We start from the raw sequence: 25,713 nt of genomic DNA on the forward strand, positions 1-25,713 counted from the left end.
ATACTGAGTAGTGCAATTGCTGGGTCATAATGTATATCTATTTTCAACTTTTTGAGGAACCTCCATACTATTTTCCAGAGTGGCTGCACCAATTTGCATTCCTACCAACAGTGTAAGAGTGTTCACCATTCTCCTTATCCTCATAAATATCTATCATTCCTTGACCTGTTAATTTTAGCCATTCTGACTGGTGTGAGGTGGTATCTTATTGTGATTTTGATTTGTAATTTCCTGATGCTGAGTGATATTGAGCATTTTTACATGTGTCTGTCAGTCATTTGTATGTCTTCTTTGGAGAAATGTCTGTTCATGTCCTCTGTCCATCTCTTGGCTAGATTCTTTGTTTGTTGGGTGTTGAGTTTGGTAAGTTCTTTATAGATTTTTGGGCCCTTATCTGATATGTCATTTTCAAATATATTCTCCCATTCTGTCTGTTGTCTTTTGGTTTTGTTGACTGTTTCCTTTGCTGTGCAAAAGCTTTTTACTTTGATGAAGTCCTAATAGTTCATTTTGCCTTGTTTCCTTTGCCTTTGGAGATGTGTCTAGTAAGAAGTTGCTGCAACAAAGGTCACAAATATTGCTACCTGTGTTCTCCCTTAGGATTTTGAAGGATTCTCCTGTCTCACAGTTAGGTCTTTCATCCATTTTGAGTCTATTTTTATGTATGGTGTGAGTAAATGGTGCAGTTTCATTCTTCTGCCTGTGGCTGTCCAATTTTCTCAACACTATTTGGTGAAGAGACTGTCCTTCTTCCAGTGGATATTCTTTCCTGCTTTGTCAAAGATTAGTTGACCATGGAGTTGAGGGTCCATTTCTGGGTTCTATATTTGTTCCATTGATGTATGTGTCTGTTTTTGTACCAATACCACATTGTCTTGATGATTACAGCTTTGTAATAGAGACTGAAGTCAGGAATTGTGATGCCATTAGTTTTGGTTTTCTTTTCTAACATTCCTCTGGCTAGTTGGGGTCTTTTCTGGTTCCAGACAAATTTTAGGATTGTTTGTTCCAACTCTGTGAAATACTTTGATGGTATTTTGATAGGGATAGCATTGAATATATAGATTGCTCTAGGTAGCATAGACATTTTAGCAATATTTCCTCTTTCAATCCATGAACATGGAACATTTTTCCATTTCTTTGTATCTTCCTCAATTTCTTTCATGAGTGTTCTACAGTTTTCTGAGTACAAAGCCTTTGCTCTTTGATTAGGCATTCCTAGGTATCTTATGGTTTGGGGTTTTTCTTCTGTTATCTCTTCACTATAGCTTTATTAAACTTATTTAATAACCCCTAATAAGAATGAGAAAAACAAGGTGATAGTTCCATTATTTATCATATTTATAGACATCTGTTTAATAATATACCAATGCCACTAATTTAAAAAATCTATCTAAGCTCTACTTTTATTTTAAGGTAGCCTAGAATACTCTAGACATTATCTTTTGATTTGCCTCTGATTTGTGGTGATAAAATGTCCCAAAATCAATTGAATGAAAGAATCATTATATGATGGCATCTTTCATATACACATACATATATACACACACCCATATGCACACTCAAATATTGTCAAGTGAAAGAATACAAAGAAAGAATGAATATATTTCTCTATATCCCATCAATTGTTAAAGAGTCTCTTTGTTCCTATGTGAAATGCTTACTTAGGTAGAAACATAAACTATATCAAAATTCAAGAAGTATATTTTTAATAACAAAATCTTATAGTTATTAGTTTTATTAACAAATAATATGCTAATGTAAGCAGCCTAATGCACAATACTTGTATTAGCAAAAATGTGTTTGTAATATTACACATAAATCTAAATATTTCAAATATCACAAGTTTTCAGTAATCAGAATTATGCCCTAGTTGAATTTTTAAAACATTCTAACTCAACTCAATAATCAGTTGTCAGTTGGGGAGTGTACAGTTCTCTTCTAAGAGCGTGATCACAAAGTATAGCCAAGCAAATATAAATGAATGACTGCAAAGCCAGTTTCTTCATTAATATTTTACTAACCTGGAATCAGTTATGTTATCTGAATCACTGTCTAATATATCTCTAATTCTGGGTCCTGACGGTCAGACCAGAAAATTTCAACATCTGTATTTGTTAACTAGAATGCACAAAATGTAATTTGCTTCTCAACATTATTCTCTAATTAGAATAATTTTATTTTTCCAGGGTAAGCCTCTATAGCCATTGTTAAGTTCTGCTTTTGTTTACCATTTAATGATGGATCAATAATATAGGTGTTCTTGTGGCATGTATATTATATTTTATTTTGGTAGAAAGAAAGAAAAAGAGATGGTAATGGGACACAGAAGCTAGCATAAAGAAAAGTGACAAAAATCCAATTCTTCTAATAAGAGTCAATTACAGAAGTTAATTGTACTTGATAAAATAGTAAAAAACAAGAATCCTACTCATTCAATAAAATGTGTAGCTTCATACTAATGATACCTGCCCTTGATAGCAAAGAAGACACACATACATAGAGAGAAAGACAGAGAGAGAAAAAGAGAGGGAAATTAATACAGAAATGTGATAAGGGCCATGAATATCTGAATAAGTGCAATAGAGGGAAGCTGCTGCTCATCTGGAGGAGGTAACAGGTAAACGTAGAGGATGAATTGAAACCCCAGGTAGGCATACTGGTGCTCACTTTGGAGGAAGAGAAGGTGAAGCAAGTAATCTAAGTCACAGAGATTTTTGCTTTATCCAACATAATCTGAGACATTATTTATGCATTAGTATAGTATTATGCATATATGCACATAGTTGTTTATTACGTAGGAAGAAGAAATATGGCTGCATTATCCCAAATTTTAGGAGGTTCCTGAATCAGATATCTTTACCATCTTTAGAACAAAATGATTTAGATATCCATTTTAAACATTCTATGCTGCAAATCCTCATTTTACCTGTATTATTATTTAAATGTATGTGGATGTTAGATAGGTCATGAAAAAAATACTAAAGGAACAACAGTCTCTCTTTACAAAGGAGATATGTAAGTCACATTGTTTTATTTTTCTTTTCCATTTTCATCTGTTCACAGTATACAGTGTAATATTCCAGAAACTATATGATGTGTGATATCACAACAAACTGAATGCAGAAATGGGTATGGGAATCCAGTTGGCTTTTATTAATCTAATCATCTAATATATTTGTAAAGCTTAATAAAACATATACTTAGGTTAATATAAAATTGGCTTGTTGTTGTTTTTAAATAAATCATTAAATCAATAAATAATTGGTAAAATTCTGTTTTAATCTTTAATATGCTAAATATGTAGCTAAGTAGAAGCCACAGTAAGGACCTTGAGGTCCTTGTTGTTCTTTAAGAGTATAAAAAAATTTCTAAGTGTGAAAAGTTTGAAAACCACTGGTTTAAGGCATTAATATAATTCTATAAATTACTATCAGTTCTCAAAGTAAATATTCAACTGTATATTAAAAACAAACAGAAAACCCAGAACCTTCCTGTAATAAAATCTGCTTACAAGTGAGTAGCGGTTTTTTAAAATTATTTTTTAAAAACAATAGTGTAAATTATGCCTGTTATCCTATAAAGAAATGGTTTTGGTTTAATATTCTGGGCAAAAAATGAAAATGGTCATCTTGTAATCATTAATACAGCTTGTCAATCCTATTCTCTTAGCACTGAATGTGAGGAGGTTTATCAACCAATATCTTGTTCCCTAATAGCAATTAATTCACTACTTTTCAAAGTAAGCGATAAATATCTGTATTTTCTAATATTAGTATATCTCTTGTAGTTGAAGGCTAAGAAAATGTGAAGTTTAAATAGTAAAGTTCAAATAACAAACATGTTTATTAAAATGGTCTTATAATTCAAATGCTTTTATGATTTCCCTGGAGACCTAAATAAGCTTTGTTATGTTTATATGTTAACAGTCAGCATAAAACAACTAAAATTATTGAGAAAGCTTTGGGTTTTTGGTTGAAGTTATGTATTGCTGATGTTACTTTAAATGAAAGTCTAAAAGAATTCAGGTGTTCCTGGAGATAAATGGGAGGAGTTGTTGGAATCAAAGTATTCTAAACCTCCTTGGTAGAAGACATATTCTCTAAGATAGAAGCAGAACTATTATGGCAAAGTTTGAGAAACTACGCAGTGTGAAAAGAGATGCCTCTACTTTACAAAGATTCTTTATTTCTTTTTCTATTTTTACTGCATATTGAGCCTTTTGTTTGCTTTCAAAATCTGAAAGCTATTACTAGAATTACCTCCTGCCCTCCTGCCTCTAATTTAAGCATATTAAATATTTATAAAGTTTGTAAGTTCAGGATTGGAAAGAGAAGGAAATGCTATTAGCAAATGCAATCTAATTGCACAATGAACGCTACAATGTGTGGTCATAGAAAGTTTATTTTTCACAGCTGGAGACAGATTAGCAATACACAGCAGGTGATATTTTTCAGGATTCTTCCAAACATAGCCATATAGAAAAGTTTTGTTTAAAATAACTGGGTGGAAAGGAAACTTGTGACTATTTAGGTAGTTTAAGAGTCTTCTGTGATCAAGAATGTGGAGAAAAGGGAACACTCATGCACTGTTGCCTGAAATGCAAACCAGTGCAGCCACTATGGAAGACAGTATGGAGGTTCCTCAAAGCAATATCTTTATTTGATTAGGGAGCAATTACTTTTTAAAGAGTGTCCATATTGTAGTTTTGATTTTACAAAATCTATTGGCAAAATTTTAAATAACAATTGATAATTTTAATCAACAGCAAATGTATCATATTATAATATCTAGGCAAAGGAAGATATATGTTCTTTTTAAATGTAATTGAATTAAATGAAATGTTTTTTTTAATATAGTCCTCTGGTCTGGCTGCTCTTCCTGCAAAAAAAGTGATAATCAGTCATGCCTCAAAAAGATAGCTAGGTCCAGCAGGTGCAACTAAGAACAGATAAGAGAATGCAGTATTGGTTTCCAATTCCAAAAACACAGTTCTAAACCAATATTTTAATTTTCAAGAACCTAGCTGTCCTAAATAGAGGATAAATTTGTAGATTTCAATATTCAACATTAGAATCCTAGAGTGGAGAGATTACTAAAATTTACCATAGCAAGTATCAGAGGGTAGGAGGCAACATATTACAGTATACCATGAAACAAAAAAGATGAAATTCATCCCTAGGCTACCCAGGGGTCTTAGAGCAATTTAGAGGTTACACAGTGAGAGTTACAAAGTTCTTCTGAACCTGTGAGGAACCTCAGGGATGGGAACACTGTAATAGAAATTTAGATATGTTAGAAGAAAATCTGAGACTATAAAGGTCCCACTTCATTTCTGGAACTCCAGCAGGAGGTTTCCATATAAGGTTTTCAGTCTGAATGTTGAATCATAGTCCTAGAGTAGACTTGGTGGTACAGCATCTTCAGTCACTGAGAGAACCAAAAAGGGCCCACCCACCCAATGTTAAATTGGCCAAGACCAAGGGTTTCCCACATGTTTTTGAGTTCAAGATATTACTCAACAGATATAATAGGTTTGAAGACTTCTGGTATAAAGTAAAATAACTTTACAACCTGAGGCCATGGCAAGGGAAAATAGAAGCAGTGCCAACATGCATCTGAAAGTTCTGTGCCATCAACTCTATTCTAAGTGAATGGTCATGGGAATAGGGAGGAATGCATATGTGTTAAAGACTCTTTACTAGCTGATATAATGTAGTTTGCCCTTATGTCTAGATACTATTCAGAAGAGAGAGGAAAAATAAGGAGAGAAAAAGCAAGTCTAAATTAACCCTAAAGATATCAAGTTTTAAACTGGAAGATTCAGTTTGAAGCAAGATCAGGTTGCTTTTCCTTTCCCTAGTATTGGTCAAATGAGAGCCAGAGAATGTTAATAATTTTGTTACAAGAAGAAATGAAAGAAAGAAGAAAAGAAAGAAAGAAAGAAAGAAAGAAAGAAAGAAAGAAAGAAAGAAAGAAAGAAAAGAAATGAAAGAAAGAAGAAAGAAAGAGAAAGAAAGGAAAGAAAGAAAGAAAGAAAGAAAGAAAGAAAGAAAGAAAGAAAGAAAGAGAGAGAAGGGAAGAAAGAAAGGGAGGAAGGGAGGAAAGAAGAGAGAAAGAAAAGAAAGAAAGAAAGAAAGAAAGAAAGAAAGAAAGAAAGAAAGAAAGAAAGAAAGAAAAAAGAAAAAGAAAGAAAGAAAGAAAGAAAGAAAGAAAGAAAGAAAGAAAGAAAGAAAGAAAGAAAGAAAGAAAGAAAGAAAGAAAGAAAGAAAGAAGAAAGAAAGAAAGGGAGGGAGGGAAGGAGAAAGGAGAGGGAGAGAAAATGCCTGTAGAGCTGATGTAGGGATTTAAGTGTCAAACATTTTTTTCATAATGTTTTGTTTTCAAATTTTTCTTTCCACTAAAAGATTTAGTACACTAAAAGATTTTCACAAAACTAATTGTCATTCAGCTACTAAATGTAAATCTTCTGTGAAAAAATGCAGAGAAATATAGAGAAATATCAATGACATATATATTTATCCACAAGATATATATACAAGATATCTATATATATATAAACACACACACAAGGCTATAATCCTGATATAATCATTATGTTGGATTATTAATAATTCTATAAATTCTGACATATTTTAATAATCTTTAGGCTTTTATGGATTTTTAATTTATTAAATGAAATTAAAAGCATTTAAAAGCTGACATTTAATATAGTGTTCTGTGATATTAATTATATCAAAATATAATTATTTCATTGATAAAGCAAGCATCAAACAGCAATTGATACTATATTATTATTACAAAATGTTTTATAATATTATTTTATTAAAAACCATTAATAATGAAAATTACTTTGGATTCATATTCATCAGAACAAATTTCACTTGGAACATTAACGATTAAAGATAGCCATATAAAACTTTGCCTTGCAAATTAAATAATGGTTGAAATATTTGCATGCTTTTCTGTGTCATAGCTTTACTAAACTTTCTGAAATGTAAATGAGATTGTATGAGACTAAGCCTATAATAACCATTCATAAATTATGGAACATTTAAATTCAAAACTATTATTGTTACAGACTTAATTTCTTTAGGATTTGATGATTGTAAGTATCAAAATATTGTGTCAGCATTTTATGGACTTTCCCCCCTTTCTAATGAGGTACATGTCCATTTTTGTGCTCTGCAAATAACCAAATAAAGAAAATATATAAAGACAGAAGCACTATTTAGCGGAATAATAATACAGCTATAAGAATGAAAGGGGAATTGAAGTGACCCAAAGGGTGCATCAAGTAGTCAAGACATTCAGTATCTAAAAAGGAGTAAGAAAAAAATTTAAACTTGGAGTTTAGATCTCTGTGAGTGACTTCTGGTAATATTATAGTTGATGAGCAATGCTCCTGACCTTAGAATTAATGTGAACGAGTAAGAAAAAAGATTCATGAGTTTATGACTAAAAGTGAAAGGTAACAGTTACTCTTAAAAAAGGACAGGGAGAGGAAAAAAAAGGACAAGGAGAAGTGCACCCCTTAGTATTTACCCTCAAGATAGCAGGAGATAAACAACAACATTCAGAAAGCTAATTCATCAGGAAAAATCCCAGATGGTCAGTTGGGCTGTTTTTTGTTTTTGTTTTTACTTAAATTCAATTTGCCAACATATGGTATAACACCCAGTGCTCATCCCATCAAGTGTCCTCCTCAATGCCAGTCACCCATCCCCCTACCCACCACCCCTTCTGCAACCCTTTGTTTGACAATTGTGAGGAATTTCTTTTGACTGGCAACTTTCTCACCAGGGGCCAGTAGGTAAGGTAGCCCCAGTCCTCCAACTACTGCTTCAGTTGAAAATAAAATCTTGGTGTGGGAAAATATTACAGCCTCTTATTGAAGTTAAAATAAATATTGAGCATATTTTTATGCACGTGATGCAATTTAGGAACTTCAAAAGATAACAATATTTCTACTTTATGGTCCTCTACTCAAAATCTCAGCCCCCAAAAGTAAGTTGTTTTATCTCAAAGTAATTTCCTTAAGAGCTTTAAATTGCCTATTCACTCAAAATGCAGGTTTTAAGTGATGGACTTTTTGGCAAGCTTTTTTTTTTTTTTTTCACCTCTAGTGATGGATATGGAGCTCTTGACTGAAAATTTCAAGTTCTAAATAGACGTATGGGAAAGAAGTCCATGTTACTTACAAATCATAGTGTTCATTCCCATTTCATGACTGCAGATTGGATGTCTGTTCCTGCCATTCCTGTCAGCTTCTTTTTGGCTTCTGTTCTGGGAAGTCACTATTCCTACCATATCATTGAACTCTAGGAAAACTCAAGAAGTGTTCTTGCTACAGACCAAACAAAATAACACTCTCCTAAGTTACTAAATTTGAGAATAAAATGCATATATATGAAAATATTATTTATTAAATGATTATCTCAAATAAAATCTGAAACTTTCATTTGAGACTGCATGTTCCACAGAGCTGAAAATAAAAGTTAAATAATTGTGTATTTATATATACTCCAGGAAGCAGAGCCACAGAACTACACACTGAGCTTAGGCTTTGCATTCAAATTCAGTCTGTGATTAAGCTATAACCTGAGTGGAAATAGTGAAGCTTCTGGAAGAATATCAAGTGGTTCTGATAGAATAACTCAGTAAATTTATTTTTCCTATTATCTAGAGATAATGTGTAGAAAAATAGAAAATGCAACAGAATATTGCACTATTGTGTTTGTTAAGGCATGTTTCTTACTTTCAACCGGATCCTAATGGTAAAAGCAGTCATATTATCCCATCTCTTCTGTCCATTTTCTAATTATTTTGTATAATGATTTCACATAGAGTCACCTCCTCAAACCCTCTTCTTCAGTCCTTGCAAGGACCATCAATGACTCACTTTCTAACTCACTAAGAAAATCGAGATAATCAGAGGTAACAATTTGCAAGTTTTGACCTTTATGTTTTTACCTTCTCTTGGATTTTTTTTAAAGGGCAGAGTGACTATGTTCCCAGTAAAGACAAATACTAATGTTTGTATGCCAGCTTCCATGTCTCCCTATTAATTCAAGGAACTTTATTCTGGAATTCTCCTTTGTCCCTCCTGCACCTTTTCTAGTTTTAGAAGAAATGTTTTTTTCTCTTTAAACGAATAAAAGAAACCTTTCCTAACCTCACTTTCCCTTCCAGTTCTCCTTCACAGAAAAACTTGAAAGAGTTGTATATGTTTGCTGTCTCCAATCTCCCTCTTTCTTGTCTCTCTTGACTCCACTCCCATCATATATTTTCTTATTCTACCAAAAATCCACTTGCAAATGCCAACAATGACATTCATGTCATGTTAATAAATGCATTAGTTTTTAGTCTCAACCTTTCAACACATGCTGTGGTCTTTGATAGACTCTTCTTCCTGTAACATTTTCTTGTATTGGCTGTCAGTAACCCATACTTTCTCTTCATCCTACCTTAATGGCCATTTCTTCTCAGTCTATTGTGATAGTTTCTCTTCATCCACACAAGTGACTTCTTATTGTTAGAGGGCTTTGTGACTTTCTCTCTTGACACTCATTCAAGGGGATCTCATCCAATCTCAGGATTTTACATGCCATTCATAAACTCATGAATCCTAAATTTATATGTTCTGCCTAGATGTCTTCCTCAAACTCCAGATTTTATGTCCAACTTCCTATTTGGTATCTCCACCTGCATTCTATTTTTAAAATATTTTATTTATTTTTTTCATGAGAGACAGAGAGAGAGAGAGAGAGAGAGAGAGGCAGAGACATAGGCAGAGGGAGAAGCCTGCTCCCTGCAGGAAGCCCGAAGCAAGACTCAATCACAGACCCCAGGATCATGCCCTGAGCTGAAGGCACTCAACTGCTAAGCTACCCAGGCATGCCTCCACCTGCATTCTAGTCTGTACCTTAATCTCAAAATATATAAAATTAAGTTTCTGCTACTAACTGCTCCATCTCTCATGGGTCTTGATTTTTCTTTCTTACCTCTTTACTGAGTAGCCAGAGCATTCTATTAAAATTTGGAGGTCATGTCACACTTTTTCTCTATATCTTCCAAGGGTTTCCATTTCACTCAAAGTGAAGCTGGAGTTCCTACAGTGACATAAAAGGTTGGATGTTCTGATTTTGTTATTTTAATGTTACTTCATCTTTCAGTATTTTCTACTCTACTCTCTCTGCTTTAGCCATGCTGGACACCTGGCACCTGGCTCATTATTGAACAGTCCACACACTTCTATCTCAGAACCTTTATACTTGCAGGGTTTTTTTGCCTGAAATTATCTTTCACCAGGTATCCACCTGGTATCTTACCTGTGGCATTTAATCTTTGCTCTCCTCTTAGTGAGCACTTCTTTAATTATTCTATTTAAAATTGCAATCCTAATATATGCCGTTACTCTTTTTTTCTTGATGGATTTTTTCACCATTTAAATGGTAAATATATGCTTATTTAATTTATTACTTAACTCTGTCCTCCAGAATGTCATTTCCACGAGGGCATAGATATTTGTCTGTTTAAATTTTTCCTGCTATACCAACTACATCTAAAACAGCACTCAGGACATAGTTGAAACTTAATAAAACTTTGATTATTTACTGAGAAAAGGGATGTGGGAATGAAAACATTCCCAAAGATTGGTGCCAGATATTAGGGTTTCAACTTTTAAAAAGAGACCGATAAGCTGCATTTTGAGTATTACAAAATCAAGCTCACTTTACAATATGAGGATTTCATGAGTATAGTTCATACTAGGTATTAATCAAATATATGTGGAATACAATAGGATTATCTACAATAAAAAGCATCAACTTCTACATTAGGGAAAAATGGACTCAGAAATGGATACTACATAGTTTTGTTTTTGTTTTTTATTGGGAAAATTGTTTAGCCTATCTGAACTACCACTTCCTTCTTTCAGAATTGAGGATTAAAATGTAAATCCCTGAAGGGAGGATACAGGATATGACAGAAGGATTTTGAACTCACCTCAACCTACAAATACAACAAAGCTAAAGCTACATATGGAATAATTTCCTCTGAAAAAGACTTGAAATGTAGCTGCACAACTTCACCACAACAAAGGAAAAAAGGACCCAAAGTTTGTTGAAGGAAGGAAATAATAAAGGTCAGAATGGAAATAAATGAAATAGAGACTAAAACACAATAGCAAAGATTAATGAAACTAAGAGTTAGTTCTCTAAAAATTATACAAAATCAACAAATCTCTAACCAGACTCACAAGAGAAAAAAAGAGGACTCAAATAAAATTAGAAACAAAGAGGTGAATTTACAATTGATGCCACAGAAATACACAGAATCATTAAAAAAAATTCTCAGAACAAATATATGTCAACAAACTGGACAACCTAGAAGAAATTGATAAATTCCTAGAAACATATGCTCTTCCAAGACTGAATTATGAAGATGTAGAAAGAACTGACTAGACTGATTATTAGGAAGGAGTTAGAGTGATCATCAAAAACTTCCCAACAAACAAAACCCCAAGACCAAACAGCTTCACTGGTGAATTCTACCAAACATTCAAAGACTTAAAAGCTATTCTTAAACTTTCCCAAAAAATTGAAGAAGAAAGAATACTCTTAATACACTTAACTGACTGAGCTCCCCAGGCACCCCTGTTGTGTTTCTATACACTGATAATGAAATATCCAAAAGAGAAATTTAGAAAACATTCCTGTTTACAATTGTATCTAAAAAAATTAAACACCTAAGAATAAATTTATCCAAGGAGGTAAAAAACCCTGTACACTGAAAACTACAAAACACTGACAAAAGAAATTGAAGAAGACACAAATAAATGAAAGTTATCTTATGCACATGGGTTGGAAGAAGAAACATTGCTAAAATGTCCATACTATCCAAAGCAATCTATAGATTCAATACAATCTCTATTAAAATCTCAGTGGCATTTTTCACAGAACCACAACAAGTAATTCTAATGTTTGTATGGAACCACAAAAGACCATAGATAGCCAAAACTATCTTGAGTAAGAAGAATAAATGGAGGTATCATAACCCCTGATTTCAAACCATGCTACAAAGCTAACATAATCCAAATAGTATGCCATTGGCATAAAAACAAACACTTAGATCAATGGAACATAATAGAGATCCCAGAAGTAAATCCATATGTATACGGTCAGTTAATTTACAACAAATGAAGCAAGAATATACAATCAGGAAAGGACAATCTCTTCAATAAATGATGCTGAGAAATGGGATACCCAGATACAAAAGAATAAAACTAGACTACTATCTAACACTACACACAAAAACTAACTCAAAATAGATTAGACTTGAATGTAAGACTTGAATCCATCAAATTCCTAGGAGAAAACAGGCTGAAATCTTGATCTTGGTTCTTAGTGATGTTTTTTGGGTCTGACTCCAAAGGCAAGGGAAACAAAAGCAAAAGTAAACAAAACGGGAGTATATCAAAAAAACAAGCTTCTGCACAGTGAAGGAAACAATCAACAAAATGAAAAGCTATGCTCTTGAATGAAAGAAGATATTTGAAAATCATGTATCTGATAAGGAGTTAATATCTAAAATATATAAATAACTCATATAACTCAACAACAACAAAATAAATAACCCAATTTAAAAATGGGCAGAGGATATGAATAGATGTTTTTTGCAAAGAAGAAATACAGATGGTGTCAATAGACACTTGAAAAGATGTTTACCATCACTATTTGTCAAGGAAATGCAAATCAAAAGCAAAATGAACTATTACCACACCACTGTCAAAATATCTATGGTCAAATAGACAAAAACTAAGTTTGAGAGAGGATGTGAAGAAAAGGAAACATTTATACTGTTGATGACAATGCAAATTGGCATAGCCACTATGAATAATAGTTTGGAGATTCCTCAAAATAATTAAAAGTAAAACTATCATTGAATACCAGCTATTCCTCTTCAGGGTATTTGAAAAATACAAAACATGATTTTGAAAATACATATGCACCCGTATGTTTATGGAGAATTATTTACAATAGCTAAGTTAGGGAAACAACCTAAGTATTCATCAATAGATATAAATATAAATGAATGGATACTATATGTGTGTATATATATATATATATATATATGAATATTATACAATATATTTATATATAAAAATTCATAACATACACACAATGGAATACTATTCACTCATGAAAAAAGAAGGAAATCTTACCTTTTCTGATATAAATGGGTCTCAAGGTATTATGCTGCCAGAGTCCAGCTCCAGTCTCTTGAAAAAAAGGACGGCCTCGGGGAATGAGGAAACGCACACACACAGAGTCAGGGTGCATACATCTATCCTGATCTTTTTGAAGGGGCTTTATTTATATCATTTTACATTGCCTTGTTTTTCCAGTGTCTTTTTTAGTAGATAATTATATTTTACATTTTATCACAAGCATCTTAGATCATTCTAAAGATTAAGAAACAGCTTTTCTCATAAGAAATATTTTTCCTTTCAGTTTAACATAGCCTTCATTGATTTCCTAAGAAAGCAATGATCGTGACACAAGGACAAGGGTGCTAGACAGAGTGTGACCTACTCCAGTAGAAGAACAAGTCTGTGGTACAATGGTTACATGAAAGGGGGTATTATAGTCTAAAGGTTATATACAGAAATGTTTAATTTTCTTCCATCAGTTTACAATACCTATAACCTACTTACAACCTATTTTATCAAAATATTTGTTCCATTGGTTAATTAACTGTCGTCTCCTTGTCTTGACACTTAAGAGGTGCCTGAAAGACTTCTTCCATGACAGCTTTAACTGGGCTAGGTTCCCAGATTTCTTTTACCCTTAACTGATCAAAAAACTCAGCATTTCTCATATTAGAGAAATTACAGAGCCAGGGGCATTGGGTTTTATTGTAAGAAGCACGTTAGAAATTTTGATTATTTTTAGACTCCATATTTATTTTATGAAAATTCCCCAATAATATTATAATGATGCTGAAGATGGCCAAAAACGAAGTGAAAGGAATCAGTGGGAGCCAGCTGTGGCTTCTCCCGATTTTTCAGGATTAACCCTCATGCCTGGACTTTGTCAAACAGCATGAGTAGCTTTGCTTGCATCATTATGCTAAGTGAAATAAGTCAGATGGAGAAAGATAAATATTGGTGATTTCACTTATATATGAAATATAAAGCACACACAAATAAACAAAACAAAACAGACTCATAGATATACAGAGAAGATTGGTGGTTACCAAATGGGAAGGGGGTTGACAAGTGGGTGAAATGCATGAATGGGCTCAATTTTACCGTGATGGATGGTAACTAGACTTATGTTGGTAGTCACTGATTATATATACAAATAGCAAAATATGATGTTGTTTGTTTGAAGTATAATATTATATATCAATTTTACCTTAACAAAAAATGCTGAAATAAATGGTCTTTTTATATGCTAGCCATGAACAATGGGAAACTACTTTTTTTTTTAAAGATTTAATTTATTTATTCATGAAAGACACAGACAGAAGGCAGAGACATAGGGAGAAGGAGAAGCAGGCTCCTTGCAGGGAGCCTGATGTGGGACTCAATCCTGGAACTCTGGGATCATGCACTGAGCCAAAGGCAGATGCTCAACTGCTGAGCCACCCAGGAGTCCTGAAACTCATTTGTTTTTAAGAAATAAGAGAGACTGCTGACTTCTGAAAAAAAAAAAAAAAAAAGAAATCTCCTTTGAAATGAGGGTAAATGATATGACATATAAGCCCTTAATATACACAAAGCTGTCAATATGTATGTTTAAAAATTCTGCATTTGGTTTTAAAAAATTACATCAATTTATCTTTGTGTGTGTGTGTGTGTGTGTGTGTGAACTTACCTATTAAAAACTTTCAGGTGAACACTAGTTAGAATGTTCTGAGGGGGTCAGAATACCATTCTATGGTTTCTATGATGTAGATCCTACTTCTGCACAAAATTTTAATCAGTATGTATATAATTTTATATCGTAGATTTCTATACCCATATTACTTATTTTTTTACAACTTTATTCCTATTCATTGCTTTGTGTACATTAATGTACTTGTTCAGGTATAAATATACAGAATTCCTGACACCTTGGCAATTATAGTTTAAAACTGGTGATAAAACCTTGCATATTATAATACAGAAGGAAAATTCTGATTTCTCCAACGCCTGAAATAATGTTCTGTAAATCCCAACTATAATGTGGAATGGTAAAATTGAACTCATATTCCATTCTGTTATACATTTATAGAATCTGTAGCTCTTTTCTCCCTTTAGTTTTTTAATGTTTTAAGCCAGTGAGAATAAGGGTACAGCTTCCCATGAGAGAAAAAAAATCCTCTTAATTTCAATATTTATTTGTTTAAGTAGAAATATTTTACATTATTAAATGAATGACCTTACTACTTTCAAGTCTTTCAGATTTAAATATAAATATCCAGTGCTGGTAACCTGCAAAGTTAGAGTTACCCCATGTAATTTTTCTTATTACACATCTCTTTGATATGAGGAATTGAACCCTTTTATAACAAAAGTGGCTGGTGCAAACTATATCTCAGCTTTGATAAAGTTTTATCAGCATATGTGAAATCCAAAATAATAAGTTTCAAAATTCTTCACCATCAAAAGCAAGTTTGCCGAAAAAAGCCATCAACAGTGAGAGTCCCATTAAACACATCCAATAGGCTTTTGTCATTATATATCTTTGAAGGTCTTTTCAAAATAGCACACCATGGTGTGGTACAGCAGTATTTTTCTGAAAGGTTATATAAGGATGGACACAAGACCTCTGCTGCTCCCTTGCATCAGTTTTGCACATATTTTGCTAGATATTATCTTTACTTCTTTATAATACCCTACCTCCACCAACCTCAACTCCTGTCACCTCCACACTTCCATTATCAGCAGATAAGATAAGAAAAATACTCACTTGTGGCACTTCACCACTTTTGTCTCAGAGGCAGACAGATGTAGGAAGAAATAATAGAGTAATATCCATCGTTAGACATAGCAATAAAAGTAATAACTAAGTGCTTTTGCCATCCAGGACTATGTTCTTTATATGAGGAACTAGTTTTTCTCACTTCCACCAAGTGTTCCTATCTACATTTACCAACCAGCCCCTGATTTCAGAAATGGTCATTGGCCAAATTTGGAACAATCACTTCAATACTTCAATACTTCATTTCCATGTAGTCATTGGTCTAGAGATGATGAACTAGGATGTTAAAGTTGTTTCTGGATATTTTTCCAGTTAGATTTATAGAAAAGATTATAATCTGGTTTAGAATTTATATAGAGGCAAGCCAACCTTTGACAAACAAACTTTTGAATGAAGGCAACATTCAGAAGAAGGCAGGGATAAAAAAAAAAAAAAAAAAAAAAAGAGAGAAATATTTATAATATCTAGGCTCCTGGGTTACAACCATCTCTAAAGTCAAATCCATCCACAATGACTCAAAATGTATTCAAGTGAGCAAATGGATCTTTTAAGCTTTTATTTAAATTCCAGTTAGTTAACACGCAATGTAATATTAGCTTCAGGTATGCAATATAGTGATTCAACATTTTCATACAACACTCGGTGCCCATCACAGGTTCACTCCTTAATCCCCATCACCTATTTAACCCATCCCTCCACCCACCTCCCCTCCGGTAAACATCAGTTTATTCTCTATAGTTAAGAGTCTGTTTCTTAATATTCCTCTCTTTTTTTTCCCTTTGCTTATTTGTTTTTTTTCTTAAATTCTACATATGAGTGAAATCATATGGTATTAGTCTTTCTCTACCTGACTTATTTCACTTAGCATAAGACTCTCTAGCTCCTACCCATGTCATTGCAAATGGCAAGATTTCATCCATTTTGATAATCAAGTAATATTCCAGTGTGTATATATACCACCTCTTCTTTACCCATTCATCAGTTGATGGACACTTGGGCCCTTTCCATAGTTTGGTTATGTAGATAATGCTATAAAAATCAGGGTGCATGTATCCCTTTGAATTAGTATTTTTGTATTCTTTGGGCAAATATCCAGTAGTGCTATTGCTGGATCATAGGATACTTCTATTTTTGACTTTTGGAGGAATCTCCATACTGTTTTCTAGAGTGGCTACACCAAGTTGAACCCCCAACAGCATGGTAAGGGATTCCTCCTTCTCCACATCCTCACCAGCACTTGCTGTTTCTTGTGCTGTTGATTTTAGCCATTCTAAAGGTGTGAGGTGATGTCTCATTGCAGTTTTGATGTGTATTTCCCTGATGAGAAGTGATATGTTTTTTTTTTAATATTTTATTTATTTATTCATGAGACACAAACAGAAACACACACACACACACACACACACACACAGAGGCAGAGACACAGGCAGAGGGAGCAGGCTCCATGCAGGGAGCCCGATGTGGGCCTCAATCCCAGAGTCCTGGGATCACACCCTGAGCAAGGCAGATGCTCAACTGCTGAGCCACCTCGGCATCCCAAGGAGTGTTTTCTTGAATATCTTTTCATGTGTCTGTTGGCCATCTGGATGTCTTCTTTGGAGAAATGTCTATTTATGTTTTATGCCCACTTTTTATTTGGATTATTTAATTTTTAGGTGTTGAGTTATATAAATTCTTTATAGATTTTAGATACTAACCCTTTATCAGATATGCCAGTTGCAAATATCTTCTACCACTCTGTCAGCTACCTTTTAGCTTTGTTGATTGTTTCCTTCACTGTGTAGTTTTTTATTTCTTTATATTTTAAGAGAAGAGTAGGTTTAACTTGGATTTTGCAGTGGGAAGCCAAAAGAGCCCTAAGTTTTATTATCTTCCTTTCTCTTGGTATAGTAGTTTCAATACAAAGGTATGTTGTAATTCCTAATATATACTCCTTTCAGTCTATTTCTGCAGGACTTAACATGCTCATATGAAATGTAAAATTCTGATCCGATGAATTTATTTGTAGAACCTGATATGGAATAAAGTTAATTTTCATTAAATAACCTTTGAAATTTAATTTAATTTAATACTTCTCAATTTAACCTTACAACAACAACAAAAAAGAGTGGGTAATTTGATCTGAAGAAGTTCCCACGAATTTTAAGTTATTTTATATAAACCACAACTAAAACATCTCTAAGCATGATACAAAGAAAAGGAAGATTTATGCCAATGTGGGACTGAATATAATTCAATTTGTAAAACCAAATCATAATGGAATAGATTTCTAAAGTTTTGCTGCAAGTATTACTTAAGAATTAGTCTATTTTAACCAAGAATTATTTACACAGTCCCAGACTGAAAAATAAATTCTAGCTATTATTACTCAGTCTCTTTGATTGAAGTATCAAAAAAACTTGATCATTTTGCCTTAATACTAATTGCTGCTTTACTTGAGAATTTAGCTTCCTTTATCATTTGTTTTAGACACTTGTTAAAATGTTAAGAATGTCAGTAATATGAGAGCCATAGAATTCTATATCCAGAAATAATGTTCTTCAAAATAAAAGCAAAATACATTGTCTCTCCTCCCCAAAAGATAAATAAAAGAAAAACTGACATAATTTGTTTGCTTAAGCTTTGCATTAAAGTCAGTGCTAAAGCATTGAAGGGTGTTCCTCTGGAAGAATCGTCTTAGGTTGTAGCTCAGAAGGCTTGAAAGGAAGTCATACTTGTGTAAAGACATGTTTAAGAATATTCACTAACAGTATAATGAATAAAATATCTCTTATGTATTCACACATCGAAACACTAAACAATAAAAATAAACACACTCTGGGCACCTGGGTGGCTCTGTCAGTTAAGCATCTACCTTCACTTCAGTTTAGGTAGTGATCCCAGGGTCCTAGGACAGAGCCCCAAGTCAGGCTCCCTGCTCACCAGGGGAGCCCCTCTACCCCTCTAATCCCGCTAGTGCTCTATCGCTCTCTCTCTCAAATAAAGAAATAAAACCTTTTTAAAAAATGAACACATTCTTTGTACAGCACTTTGATGATTCTCACTGACATAATATTAAAGAAGTCAGCCACACACAAAATACATACTATGTAATTTATTAACATATCTATGTAAATTATTTCATTTAAAACATTTCTTAAGTTTGAATATAAGTAGAACTCAAAACAGTTTTCTGTGGGAATGTTACAGTAGATAGATATTGGGAGAAGGTGTAAGGGAGAATTGTGTGTTCCTGGATTGTCTATTTTTTGACTAGTGGTTACACACCTGTGGCTCACTGTAAGAATCCATCAACTACTTCCTTAGTGTTTGTATGCTTTATATGTAGGGTGTCCTTCAATAACAATATTTTTTTTCTTTTATTTAAGAAATAGAATCTCCATTTTCTGGTCAGATTGAATAATTTTTAACAGATCTATGCTCCAATAGTAACTAGACAAGATGGTGAGAATCAGCCTTCAGGTGAGCCTAGCTAGATAAGGTGTGGAAGCAATAGGAGAGAAAGGAAAGACTTTGAGAACTGAGCTCTCTGCAGCTACTTTTTGCCTTGAAGATACCTCTGTGTATTTGGGGCATATGCTGAGGAAACAGGTATGATTTTGTCAGGACTGATGCTAAAATACAGAAACAGAAGGACTCCTGTCACATGGGATAAATTAATGAAATTGGGGACTCAAGGGATCTCAGTGAACAGTAAGTTTTCCTCTAAGAACTTTTAGCCAAAATCTGAAAAGGAGGTTATGATGTCTATGGTGATGGACATTGGTTATCAAGCAGAAATGGGTTGGATACTATGTAATGGAAGCAGTACCTGGGGACTCTCTGAAGTACATTCTGAGATTATAATGTCCAGAAGTAAATAATATTTATCTACAAGACTTTTTGGACTGTGTAATGCCTTTTGAACCTTAAGAATTATCACAGGAAGGAGGGTTTTCAGATGGAACAAGATGCTATTCTAATAACGGGCAAGGTTGAATTCATAATCATATATTTTATTTTATTTTTTAAATTTTTTTCTATTTATTTATGATAGTCACACAGAGAGAGAGAGAGAGAGGCAGAGACATAGGCAGAGGGAGAAGCAGGCTCCATGCACTGGGAGCCTGACGTGGGATTCGATCCCGGGTCTCCAGGATCGCGCCCTGGGCCAAAGGCAGGCACTAAACCGCTGCGCCACCCAGGGATCCCCATATATTTTAAATGAAAAAAGAATGTGCTCCTGAAACAAATATTACACTATATTTTAACTAACTGGAATTTAAATAAAAACTTGAAACAAAAAAGAAAGAGAGAGAGAGAAAGTGACCTCAATTTGAACCTGAATCTGAACCCCAAACATACCTGTAACATGGATAAGTACCCCCCCTTAAACTTTAATTTCAACATAAACTTTTGTTGACATATACGTATTTGGAATGTAATAATATTCTTTGTTCTCTCTCTGTCTCCTCTCTTAACTTCACTATTTTAATGAGATTAAATTTAGTTTTTGGTCTTAGATAACAAAAAAGCAGGTGGAGCTAGTGAAGGAAAGTTCAAACAGTGGAAATGATTGTGATTTCTTAGACCAAACAGCCTATTATAAAATGAGTTCTTTTAAAATGATTAGTGAATATATAAAAGTTATAGGTAGTTTTGTATTGAAAGCAACAAATATTAGAGTAGAAAAAAGAATAATGGGAAATGTTTCATGGGTTCCAGCTTCTAATGTACCTAAAGTGAAGGTCCCTTAGATTTAGTGATGAATGTATACTTATAATAAGTTCCATTCTTTTGAATTGTTCTTTTTTGCAATAAATTTTTCCTGAGAAAAATATTAACAATTTCTATAGGAATTTATGTCTCATTTTAAATGCTAACCTCTATTTTTATCTTATTAAATTTATTTTATTTTATTTTATTTTATTTTATTTTATTTTATTTTATTTTATTTTATTTTATTTTATTTTATTTTATTTTATTTTTGGAGCTGGCGGATGTGTTTATTACCTTGATTGTGGTGATGGTTTCATGGGTATAGGCATATCTCCAAACTCATCAAATTGTATACATTAAATATGTCCGTTTTTTTTTTTTCTAATTTTTATCTCAAATATGGTAAACAATAGTTAATGCACTTAATAATCCATATAAACAAAAGCTCTTTGAGGTTTTTGGTAATTTTTTTTTTTGGGGGGGGGTTGTATTTTAGTATTTTATTTTATTTTATTTTTTTTAATTTATTTTTTATTTACTAACATACAGAATAACCCCCAGTGCCCGTCACCCATTCACTCCTACCCCCCGCCCTCCTCCCCTTCTACCACCCCTAGTTCGTTTCCCAGAGTTAGCAGTCTTTACGTTCTGTCTCCCTTTCTGATATTTCCCACACATTTCTTCTCCCTTCCCTTATATTGCCTTTCACTATTATTTATATTCCCCAAATGAATGAGAACATATAATGTTTGTCCTTCTCCGACTGACTTACTTCACTCAGCATAATACCCTCCAGTTCCATCCACGTTGAAGCAAATGGTGGGTATTTGTCATTTCTAATAGCTGAGTAATATTCCATTGTATACATAAACCACATCTTCTTTATCCATTCATCTTTCGATGGACACCGAGGCTCCTTCCACAGTTTGGCTATCGTGGCCATTGCTGCTATAAACATCGGGGTGCAGGTGTCCTGGCGTTTCATTGCATTTGTATCTTTGGGGTAAATCCCCAACAGTGCAATTGCTGGGTCATAGGGCAGGTATATTTTTAACTGTTTGAGGAACCTCCATACAGTTTTCCAGAGTGGCTGCACCAGTTCACATTCCCACCAACAGTGTATGAGGGTTCCCTTTTCTCCGCATCCTCTCCAACATTTGTTGTTTCCTGCCTTGTTAATTTTCCCCATTCTCACTGGTGTGAGGTGGTATCTCATTGTGGTTTTGATTTGTATTTCCCTGATGGCAAGTGATGCAGAGCATTTTCTCATATGCACGTTGGCCATGTCTATGTCTTCCTCTGTGAGATTTCTGTTCATGTCTTTTGCCCATTTCATGATTGGATTGTTTGTTTCTTTGCTGTTGAGTTTAATAAGTTCTTTATAGATCTTGGAAACTAGCCCTTTATCTGATATGTCATTTGCGAATATCTTCTCCCATTCTGTAGGTTGTCTTTGAGTTTTGTTGACTGTATCCTTTGCTGTGCAAAAGCTTCTTATCTTGATGAAGTCCCAATAGTTCATTTTTGCTTTTGTTTCTTTTGCCTTCGTGGATATATCTTGCATATCTTATTAAATTTAAATGAGTCTTATTTCTTACATCAAATAGTAAACATTTCTTTCTTGGATATACAGCTTTTCTCCCACATAAAATATTAAACCAAAGTTTCTGTGAGAGTAATCACTAATTCAACATTTATACTCAGAAATTATACAAATAAAAAAAATAAAAAAAATAAAAAAAACTAAAAAAAACAAACAAACAAAAAAAAAAACAACAAAAAAAAGAAATTATACAAATATTCTGTTCCATTGATTCTGTGGAAAAAAAATGTGTAAAAGAGTTATCATATACTACACTTAGTCCCCCCACTGTATTTATTATACTTGAGAAATTTAAGATTCATACCTCCTAAAATTGTATGTCATCTTGAAGAGATTTTGACTCATACAGTAGACATGTATACTCCTCCCAAAGTTTTCCTCTTCATAATCCTAGATATAGATATATGCTCAAGCTTCCATATGGATCAAATCTATGTATTTAATTGATCCACGTTTTGTTTTTTTATTATTGCTTCTTTTTAAAATAATCTTTTAATTTTATTTTTTAAATAAGCCTCTTATTTTAGAAAAAAATTAGACCTAAAAAATTGCAAAGATAAGTACGTTTCCCCTATTAACATTTTATATTTATGGACACATTTGTTAGAATAATATTGACATTGTTATATCAACCTATATTGATATATTATCATTAACTAAAGTCCACATATATTCAAATTTCCTTCCTTTAATTTTTAATTAAAATCCTTTTTCTGTTGCAGGATCCCACAAAGGATTCTATATTACATTCAGTTATTATTTCTCTTAGACTTCTCTTACCTGTGACAGTTGCTTAGACTTTCTTTGTGTTTGATGACTTAACAATTTTGGGGAATACTATTCAGGTATTTTGTGGAATATCCCTCAAGTAGGATTTATCTAATGTTTTGCTTACAATTAGATTTTGGTTATGTTTTTGGAGGAAGGCCACAGAGGTAAACTGGCATAACTTTTACTTGAAACCAGGAGTACATACTATCAACACAACTTCACTGTAATGTAAAACTTGATCATCTGGATGAGGAAAATTGGTCAGATTTATTCACTGAAATATTCTTCCCTCCCCATTTTCATACTGTACTCTTTGGAGAGAAGTTACTACGTGAAACTAACACTTAAGGAATGGGAAGTTAATTATGATCTATGTTCTTGAGGACAGAGTATCTACATAAATAATTTGGAATTGTTTTGCATAAATATTTGTCTCTTATCCCTTATTTGCTTATTCAAGTATTTAAGTATTAACTTGTGTATGTTTATTTCATACTTTAGATTATAATGCAACGATACATTACTTATAATTTTGCTTAAATTTTTCCAGGTTTAAACATTGGGTGATATTTCAGTTGGCTCCTATGTCCCTGACATACCTTCATATTTAATATCAGCACCATTTTTCTGTGTGGCACTAAAAGATATTCTGGACTCATCTTATACATTTCCTGCCCATTCTTAGAGAATCATCTATTTCTCCAAAAGCCCTGTTTCCTTTTATTGGACAATGATGTTAGACACCAAGATCTGGATGCTAGGGGTAATATTTGCTACTAGAGTGCCATTGTTTGTAGGCCCCCTCAGCTGACACAGAAAGGAAATATACATATGTGTGCTAACTCATGTATACACTGATATCTATAATTATAACTATAAATAATCATCTCTACCCATATTGAGTTAAATATGCGTGCATGCAGATACCTCTCACTCTAATCATTCTGGCCTCCTCCTTTTGCTTATCTGTAACCTCTTACTCCAACAGTGAGAAACCTAGATCTCACCATCTACTGAAAATTTATTATATTGTTTAACTTCAAGTGATGGTATCACAGTTGTTAACCCATATCCTGTGAGAAACAACATTATCAACTAGACCACAGTGCTTATGTACAATTCATTTTGCCTTTAGTCTTACAGATTCCATTCATTTTCAACATTACTTAGAATTGTATCTTTTTTGCTCTTTTTAATTGTAGTAATTTCATATAAGTGTAATATAGTTAGATTGTTTAGCCACATTCTGCATTCCAAACTGTCATCCTTGGTTTCCTAAAAGATTTTAAATGTTTTTTATTTGAGTATAATTGAAACAAAATGATACATTAGTTTCAGGTGTACAACACGGTGTTTCAACTTCACTATAAATTATGCCAGCTCACCCCAAGGGGGGCCATATAACATAAATGTGTGACCATACAATTTTATTACAATATAGTTGACAATATTCCCTCTGCTGTGCCTTTATTCCCATGACATGTTCATTCCATAACTGGAAGCCTGTATCTAAATTATTTTTTAATTGCATCATTAACGCTCACTCAATGCTGTAAAATTCTATGGGTTTTGACAAATGCATAATGCCAGGCATTCACTGTTGAAATGTTATACAGAATAATTTCACCATCCCCCACAATGTTCCATACTTTACCTTTTAAAACTGTCTCCCCTCCATAAATCCTTAACAGCTACTGATTTTTTTTACTTACATATTTACCTTTTCTAGAATATCATGCAATGGAAATCATACATATTTTCAAGCTGGCTTCCTTTACTTCCAGTATGTATATAAAGGCTGATCTTTGTATTTTTGTGGCTTAATAGCATATTTCTTAATATGTATAAATAAAATTCCTTTGAATAGATGTACCATAGTTTGTCTATCCATTCACCTGTTAAAGATACTTGGGTTGCTTTCGGTTTTGGGTAATATGAATAAAGCTGCTAAAAACATTCACATGCACATTTTTGTGTGGATGTTTTTTAAAATAAGTTAATGTTTAGGAGCATGGTTACTGAATTGTATATGTAGACTATGTTTAGATTTGTAAGAAACTGCCAAACTGTCTTCCCGCAAACTGTATTCTTCGCTGTAACCATTTTACACTCCCACTAACAATGAATGAGAGTTCTTTTTCACTGTTTTATAATTCCTATTCTCTCACTAATGAGTCAAGTTCTTAATTAAATTATACATTTTTAATAAAGAAAAAAGCACATTAATATTAAAAATAGTGAAAAGTTTGATTTGAATACTACTTATTTAAATTCAATTTATACAATATCCAAAGAAGCATTGGTGTAGAATAACGAAATGTTATCTTACAGAGAACCTCCTGGAGTCCACTTTAAAGAAAAAGTAAAGCTAAAGTCAATTCATTATCAGTATATTACCACTTTGAATACAAATAGATGTTGGTAAAATGCCTAAAAATATATTGCTACTTAAGAAGTTTAATAACAATCTCATAATGCATTTATATTTTGAATTTGGTAAATATTTTATCAAGTTATAGTATAACCTGACTAAAATTCTATGCCATATAAGTAGGCCTTTTAACAATAAAAATAGGCTAGCTATTTCACAACTCCCATTTTCAGGTAAATGTTCTTTTTTGATTTACACTCTTGTGGATTTTTTCCTCAAATATAGCTACTCAAATAAAT

Source organism: Canis lupus, chromosome 24, assembly GCF_048164855.1.
Source record: "Canis lupus baileyi chromosome 24, mCanLup2.hap1, whole genome shotgun sequence".
NCBI lineage: Eukaryota > Metazoa > Chordata > Mammalia > Carnivora > Canidae > Canis > Canis lupus.